The 7,589-nt window shown below is 43.8% G+C and overlaps 1 protein-coding gene and 1 long non-coding RNA gene across 4 annotated transcripts in view; both read left to right on the top strand.

Annotated features, from left to right (window-relative positions):
• DPH6 (diphthamine biosynthesis 6) overlaps positions 1–7,589 on the top strand; it is a 472,782-nt gene that overhangs the window by 206,207 nt on the left and 258,986 nt on the right. The window lies entirely within an intron of this gene.
• The window catches only part of LOC109298705, a 14,997-nt gene that overhangs the window by 1,358 nt on the left and 6,050 nt on the right, over positions 1–7,589 (top strand). Inside the window, exon 2 of the long non-coding RNA XR_002097683.1 lies at positions 5,311–5,314. This is a non-coding gene — a long non-coding RNA (uncharacterized LOC109298705). The remainder of the gene's footprint in view (positions 1–5,310; positions 5,315–7,589) is intronic.

The following is a 7,589-nucleotide window of genomic DNA, read 5'->3' as shown; positions in this document are numbered from 1 at the left end:
ATGTATGCCAGAACTGGAGGAAAGATTAGGCTTGTTTTCTTCCTGAACTTGGGAGTAGAAAGAAGGAAAGGGATGTAGTAATTTGTGTGCCTATAAATAGAGAGAAGAGGTATGTTTGTTCTGGCTTTACTTGAAGGATGTGTGCTGGTTTGTGAGACAGGCAATCCATCCCTATTATTTACTTACCACAAGTTGAGGGTCATGTATTTATCTATATACTATTTTGGAATTGTCATGTGTAAGGAGTTACAGGAGTGCAAACACCTGTGCCTCAGTAACAGGTTATTAAGTCAATGGAAGCATAATTTTAAAATATTTGTACATGTTAGAAAATATAGCTCCAAAGTATTGCCATGTTTTATGTCCTAAAGGAGCACAATCCTGCATATTAGATTTGGTTTAACTCCATGTGTAATAAACTGTTTATGTCTAGCTTCTTAGAGCATGACATTTTTTGTTAATCTCCATTTCATCATGCTTCTCATTTTCAACACTACTATGAAAATCCTGAAGAAAGAGCTTTGCATGTATTTGTACTGTGTATTTTAAAAACAATACTTGAACCATAAGACTTCTTCACCATGTGTTCACACTCTGTCAGATATATGAGATGGGGAGAGAAAACAGGAAAGGTTTTTCAACCAGTTTGTATGCGTGGAATGCTGCATTCCTATTGCCCATTTATTCCTACTGCTGCTGAAGCTTATGGGGATGTTTTTGCTGTCATCACATAGCCTTTTCTTTGGTCCACCTGGGTTTCTTCTCTGCATGATAGTTTATTTCACTATTATCCAATTTAATTCAAATTATAAGTGAGCATATTAAGCATTGTACCCTCTATTTAATTCTAGATTTGGTCTACCTCTACAAGATAGGTAATATTTTTTCCCTCTTCATTTACACCTGTAAGGGGACTTTTATTTAAAATAAGTTTCCAAAGCAAGTCTAGCATATATACACTTTTTAAAATTCTAAGGGAATTTTTATGTATTCTTCCTCAGTGTATTTATTTAACAAGGTATGTAATCAAAGTAAAAAGTATAGAACAAAAATTATCATACACTTTCCTCTCTCCTTAAGAGTTCTTTATTCTTGTCCTGTTACTATTACTGTTCAGCAGAAGAACTGTCAATTTTAGATTTTTGTAGTAACATGCTCTCAAGACAACTGGTGTGCTGGAAAACTTAAGTCAAGAAGACTAGCAGCACTAGACACTGAGAATTATTGTTGTTGGGGGTGGGGAGATGTTCCCTATAAAGCACTGCTGTTTTGAATGAAGCTTTACATATTGTAAAGTAAAGTTCCTGATCCAAAGCTCTTATAAACAAAATTCCTCACCATGGGAGCTCCTGTGTATTTGCTTAATTTTATGTATGTCTTGTTGTCACTGGACAGTTCATGTAGGTACAGTTAAGCAGATGCATATATTTTTAGGTGTGGAGACAAAATTAGACTGCTATCACAACATATGTTAGGAGAGAGTTAAGGAAAGAGGAGAGACAATATTACTAATAGAAAAAATTGATTTATGGTAAAGCAGACCTTATAGTTTAATTGAATGTCTTTCTTGCAGTCTTGTGTGTTTTATTTTTTTAAATAGATTGGCACCAGAGATAAAATAATTTGTTGAAAGCTAATCCCTTTATGGCAGTCTCTTGATGCTCTGTTCTGTTTTCAACTTCGTAGTCAGATTGCGTTCTCTGTAGGCAGGAATGGCAGGCCAGCATTTCTGCTGCATCTGAAAACAGCTACTAAACAGGATCTGGCAGTTCTACCTACACTGGCATTGAGCCCATTGCCTATGCTAGCGCCAGGTTCCATACTGAAGCCTTCTGAAGCCTGCACCTGTGCTGCTGTTGATACTGATTGATTACCTGCATTGTTGGAATAATACAGGATTCAACCTTGAAAGAAACATTGCCATTTATCCTCTACCTTGAAATCAACAGGACTCCATAACTATTTGTGCAGTCCTTTGTGTATTTATGTGACATTGTACAATCTCTGATGCTTGACAGTAATTTCCAAAAGGTATGTAGATGAACAGGTGTTGGTACAGATACGTATAACTATATCTATACCTGTAAATATATATTGACAGCAATATTATACAGCTATGTGCTTACATTTTTACATTTTATATAGGCTTAATGAAATATAAAATAATACATTTAGGAGGGAAAAGGGATGTGCTAGTGAGTGTTATAAAAGGCTCATATGGCATATGTTTGAGATGCTTTGGCCAGTCACAAATGGCAAAGTCACAAGAGTTATGCAGGTCATCCCATGGAAACTCTGATATAATTGGCATTCCGCATCCCATCATCATGAATTCTGTCTGATGCATGTATTAGAGATTTATGTAAAAGTGTTATGTGTTACAAACATGAAATATTATCAATGCTGTTTTTACATTCCTTCGTATATGTAATGCAAGTTATGTTAGTATCAGGATTTACAGGTAGACAAATTGCAACAAAATCACATAATGAACTTTCTTCTGCAAGGCAAGTTGTCTTTTTAATAGCTGATATTTAATGATCTACCAAATCTTTAAACCTAGGGGTTACCCATTTGAAAGGAAAACATTCTTTAATTTCGACTTACATGAGGCAATTGTTTTTGATCATGATGGGCCATAATGCATCAGGCCCTAAATCTCACACTTGTAGAGGACTGTTTTGATTTTGAAGAGAATTTCCAGTTTTGGAGGAAAGCAGGCAAAACAATTATGGTAAGCTCATTTAAAAACAAAACAGCGAGCAGTGCCTTGATACTGCCATTACTGTCATATTGCCCATACACATGCTTAGGCATGAGAGAGGGTGTAACCTGACTTTAACAGGGAACCCATGACCCTATTACTGTAATAAAAAGATGGAAAGAAACTCACCGGAGGGATGCCAGAGGCTGTGACGTCATCCACTGGTGCCGGAGGACTTTTCACTGCACCTGAAGATGTTAATCTGTGAATGAGAACCAGACAGCTTTAAAAGCTGAAGAGGATGCCAGATCAGACCCCTGGAAGGGAAATGAAGAGATCTGGATTCCTGAGACTATAGAGTGACAAAGCTGAATTTGTGCGGAGGCACGAAAGGAGACAGGAAGTGGAGTCTCCCCTGCAGGTGTTTTGAAAAGCGGCTAAATACAGCCTGAACCAGAGATTGAACTGCCTGCACACATGGAATGGGTAGATGAACTTTAATTAGAGGCTTCTTTTGAATGAACTTTGGCCAATTCGGGCTAAATAACAAAATAGACTGGGACAATTTATTTGTAGGACAAAAACGGGAAAAAGAGGTGGAAGCCCAAGCCCTAAAATTGCAAGGTGACTTATTAATGATTAGCCCTGAGTTTGTGTCTTCCAGTGAGGAGGTCCACATTAGGTTGCCTAATAGTCTATCTTTGGAGTTTCACTATTTAGAAAATAAGCAAGCACCCTAATAAAGAAGCGATTTGAAAATAAAATGTATAAGACGACTGACTTTGACCATAGTTAAGAAATAGCAAGGTTGTCTGTGTGTCATGGTTTGAATTAACTCCATCAAGTCATGGCAGGGGAGAAAACACCCAAGTGGGAAGCTCTGAGTTGAAGGGTTGTTTTTTTTATATGCATATTTAATTGGCTTTAGGAACACCCATTAACACTGGCATTTATGATACTATAGTTCAGAGCTGATACTATGGCAACCCTGTCCCCTGAATGTTCATTTTGGTTCCAGTGCTTGTTTCATGAAAGACATCCAGGAGGAAAGGTGGGGGTGTGGCAGTTTATGTCAAAGAACGATTCACATCCTTAACAAGCAGCACTGAGTCAGAGGAGGGGCAGACTGAAGTGCTCTGGGTTAGAATACAAGGGGATCGGGGGGAAAGGGACTTAACAGTGGGGGTCTACTACAAACCACCCAACCAGGAAGAAGAGCTAGACCAGGAATTCTCAGGTCAGCTCACGGAGGCAGTTAAGTCAAAGGACATGGTCATCATGAGTGACCTAAACTATCCGGACATCTGCTGGGAAGAGCAGTCAGCCAGGTCTGACTGCTCACGTAGGTTTCTAGCCATGTTACAGGACCTCCAACTAACCCAGGAGATGCACAGTCCCACCAGGGGAAATGCCTTGTTAGACCTGGTCCTGGCCACAAACGATGACCTGGTGAGGGGACTATGGGTGCTCAACCACCTGGGTGACAGCGTTCATTGCCTACAGGAATTCACCATCCAGCACAGGGTAGCAAAGGCCTGTAGCAAGACAGCAGCCCTGGACTTCAGGAGGGTAGATTTCATTGAGCTAAGGAGACTAGTCAGGGAGGCACTGAGGTTCCGGAGGGGTGGAGAGTTGGGAGTCCAAGAAGAGTGGTCATTCCTGAAGGACTTGATTCTCCAAGCCCAAAGGGTGGCAGTCTCAACACAGACCAAAGGGGGCAAAAGCCCCCATGGCTCACCAAAAGCATCCAGGAACGTCTCAAAGCTAAAAAGGAGGTGTACACCCAATGGAAAGGAGAGGCCATCACCAGGGAGGACTATATCTCCATTGCTCAGGATTGTAGGGGGGCTGTTAGGAAGGCCAAGGCGGAGATGGAACTGGGACTTGCAACCCGGATCAAGGATAACAAGAAATCCTTTTTTAAATACATAGGGGGTAAAAAGAAGGTTCTGGGTAATGTGGGGCCTCTGCAGGAGACACTTGGAAATCTGGTATGCGACAAAGCTAACCTATTTAACAATTTCTTTGCCTCCATTTTTCTGAGCAGGGACCAGGTCCCCCCAACTGGGATCCCCTGTGGTCCCAAGGGAGGCACAGCCAGGCCCAGGGTCAGAAAGGACCTAGTCAGGGGACTTCTGGTGGGACTGGACATGTTCAAATCAGCGGGTCCTGATGTTCTCCACCCCAGAGTGCTGAGGGAATTAGCAGAGGTCATTGTGGGACCTCTGGCACAGCTTTAAGAGCACTCATGGTGCCAATGTGGTCCCCATTTTCAAAAAAGGGAGGAAGGAGGACCCAGGAAATTATAGGCTTGTTAATCTTACCTCGGTCCTGGGGAAGCTCTTTGAGAAAATTATCCAGGGGCTGCACATCTGCGAGGGGCAAGCAAGTGAGTGTATGCTTAGGGGCAACCAACATGGGTTCGTTAGAGACAGGTCCTGTCAGACCAACCTGGTGGCTTTCTATGTCCAGGTCACAAGATCACTGGATGCAGGTGTCATGGTGGACGTAGTCTTTCTGGAGTTTAGGAAGGCCTTCGACACTGTCTCTCACCCCATTCTCATTAAAAAATTAGGAGATTGTGGTGTCGATGCCTACACAGACAGATGAGTCGCCAATTGGCTGGAGGGCCACACCCAGAGAGTGGTGTTGGACGGGTCATTTTCGACCTGGAGGGATGTGGGCAGTGGGTTCCCCCAGGGCTCAGTCCTCGGGCCTGCACTATTCAACATCTTCATCAGCGACTTGGACGAGGGGGTGAAAAGCACCTTGTTCAAATTCGTGGATGACGCTAAGATGTGGGGAGAAGTGGGCATGCTAGAAGGGAGGGACAGGCTGCAATTGGTTCTGGACAGGTTACAGGGGTGGACGGATGAGAACAAGATGGGATTCAGTACTGACAAGTGAAGGTCAGTACTTTCTCCCACCTAGGGAGAAAGAACCAGCAGCATACCTATAGGCTGGGGAACTCCCTTCTCATCAGCACAGAGGCAGAAAAGGATCTTGGAGTCATTATAGCCTCCAAGATGAACATGGGCCGCTAATGTGGGGATGCAGTCAGGAAGGCTAACCGCACCTTGTTATACATCCACAGATGCATCACAAGCAGATCCAAGGAGGTGATCCTCCCCCTCTATATGACATTGGTCAGGCTGCAGTTGCAGTGCTGCGTCCAGTTCAGGGCATCTCACTTCAGGAGGAATGTGGACAACATCCAGAGGGTCCAGAGGAGGGCCACTCGCATGATCAGGGGTAGGAGGGCAGGCCCTACGAGGAGAGGCTACGAGACCTGAACCTTTTCAGCCTCCACAAGAGAAGGCTGAGAGGGGATCTGGTGGCCATCTATACACTGGCCAAGGGAGGCCAGCTGGCAGTGGGATAGTCCCTGTTCCCCCGAGCACTACTAGGAGTAACAAGGAATAACGGTCATAAGTTGACGGAGAGTAGATTCAAGCTAGATATCAGAAGGCACTACTTCACAGTCAGGGCGGCTAGGAACTGGAGCCAACTTCCAAGGAAAGTGATGCTCGATCCTACCCTGGGGTTTTTAGAAGTAGGCTAGATAGACACCTTGCCAGGGTCGTTTGACCCCAGCATTCTTTCCTGCCTATGGCAGAGGGTCAGACTTGATGATCTGGTCAGGTCCTTTCCAACCCTACCAACTATAAAACTATGAAACAAAATTAATTAAAGCAAGCTGTCCAGTATTGTCTGCGTTCATGTCAATGCTGAGGTGAACTGTTTCCTTTCATCTAGATGTCCTGGTCCTTGGCAAGGTGTGGCCTTAGCCAGCTTCTCTGTAACAACTAAACCTGTCATGTTAGCTTTCTTGGTTGCTTTCATGCACTGTAGCAAGCCTTGTGTTTGAATCCTTGGAGATCTTGGTCACATTTCTCTTGAACCCAGTTAGGCCAAACTTCTGGACTCCTGGTCAGGCCAAGTTCTGGAGATACCAGACAGCCTGGAGGAGTCCCATGTTTTCCTACTGGCTTCAGTCCAGTTCCCATTATCTGGATTTATATGGTAAACATTGTACTCCTTCTCCACTATAAGACGTGTGGCAGTGAAGATTGTGCTGCCCACTCGGGGGAGACTCTGAGGGCCTGAAAGAAGGGCCCCAAAGATTATAAGGAAAGACGGAGCGGGTGCTCTGGACCCAACTACTTAGTTAGCGGGTGCTCTGGACGCAAGACAGACTGGAAGGAAAAAAGCAGGACACAGGAAGATCAAAAGTGCCCCGATTTATTCATTCCTGTCATTTCTGGTTGGCTGGGCATGGAACAAAAATCGGTTAGCTGCCGCACCAGGAACAATGGAAAGGAGGAGAATGAGAAAGAGAGACAGAGACATGGGAAGAAGATCAGAGAGAGTTGTGAGAAGAAACAAGGACAGAAACTATGCCTTGGAAGGGGTAAAAGGAGAAGGATAGGAAACTCCCTTCTTTTGAGACTCGGAGGAATCTCCACACTCACCTGAGCGGGGACACAAGAAGAAACGGATGGTGGGATCCGGCAAAGCAATGGTTGTTTCAGCCTGGGAACCTGCACAAACAGAAAACAACTAATGGTGAATGGCTGTGGAGCGGGATAGGAGACCTGGAGGAAACCAGAGACCCATGGTTCTGCCACCAGCCAAAATTTAACAGTAAGAATAAGAAAGGAAATAGGCAGTCAGTAGCATCCAGGGTTAACCAGGTCATAAGAAAGGGCAGAACTGAGCATGGGAAAATAAAATCCTATTTCGGCCAAAGGTCAGCAGCCATTAAGAATGGCAAGCCTCTCTCTTTTTTTTCCCTTTTACATCTAAGTCATGGTAGGTGAGATGGGGTGGATGTACTGAGTAAAAACCTTAATAAAAAGACCCACTGTGACCTTGAAACTAACAC

Source organism: Gavialis gangeticus, unplaced genomic scaffold (assembly GCF_001723915.1).
Source record: "Gavialis gangeticus isolate Ggan-Ray unplaced genomic scaffold, GavGan_comp1, whole genome shotgun sequence".
NCBI lineage: Eukaryota > Metazoa > Chordata > Crocodylia > Gavialidae > Gavialis > Gavialis gangeticus.
This window is presented reverse-complemented; position numbering and strand designations above follow the sequence as displayed.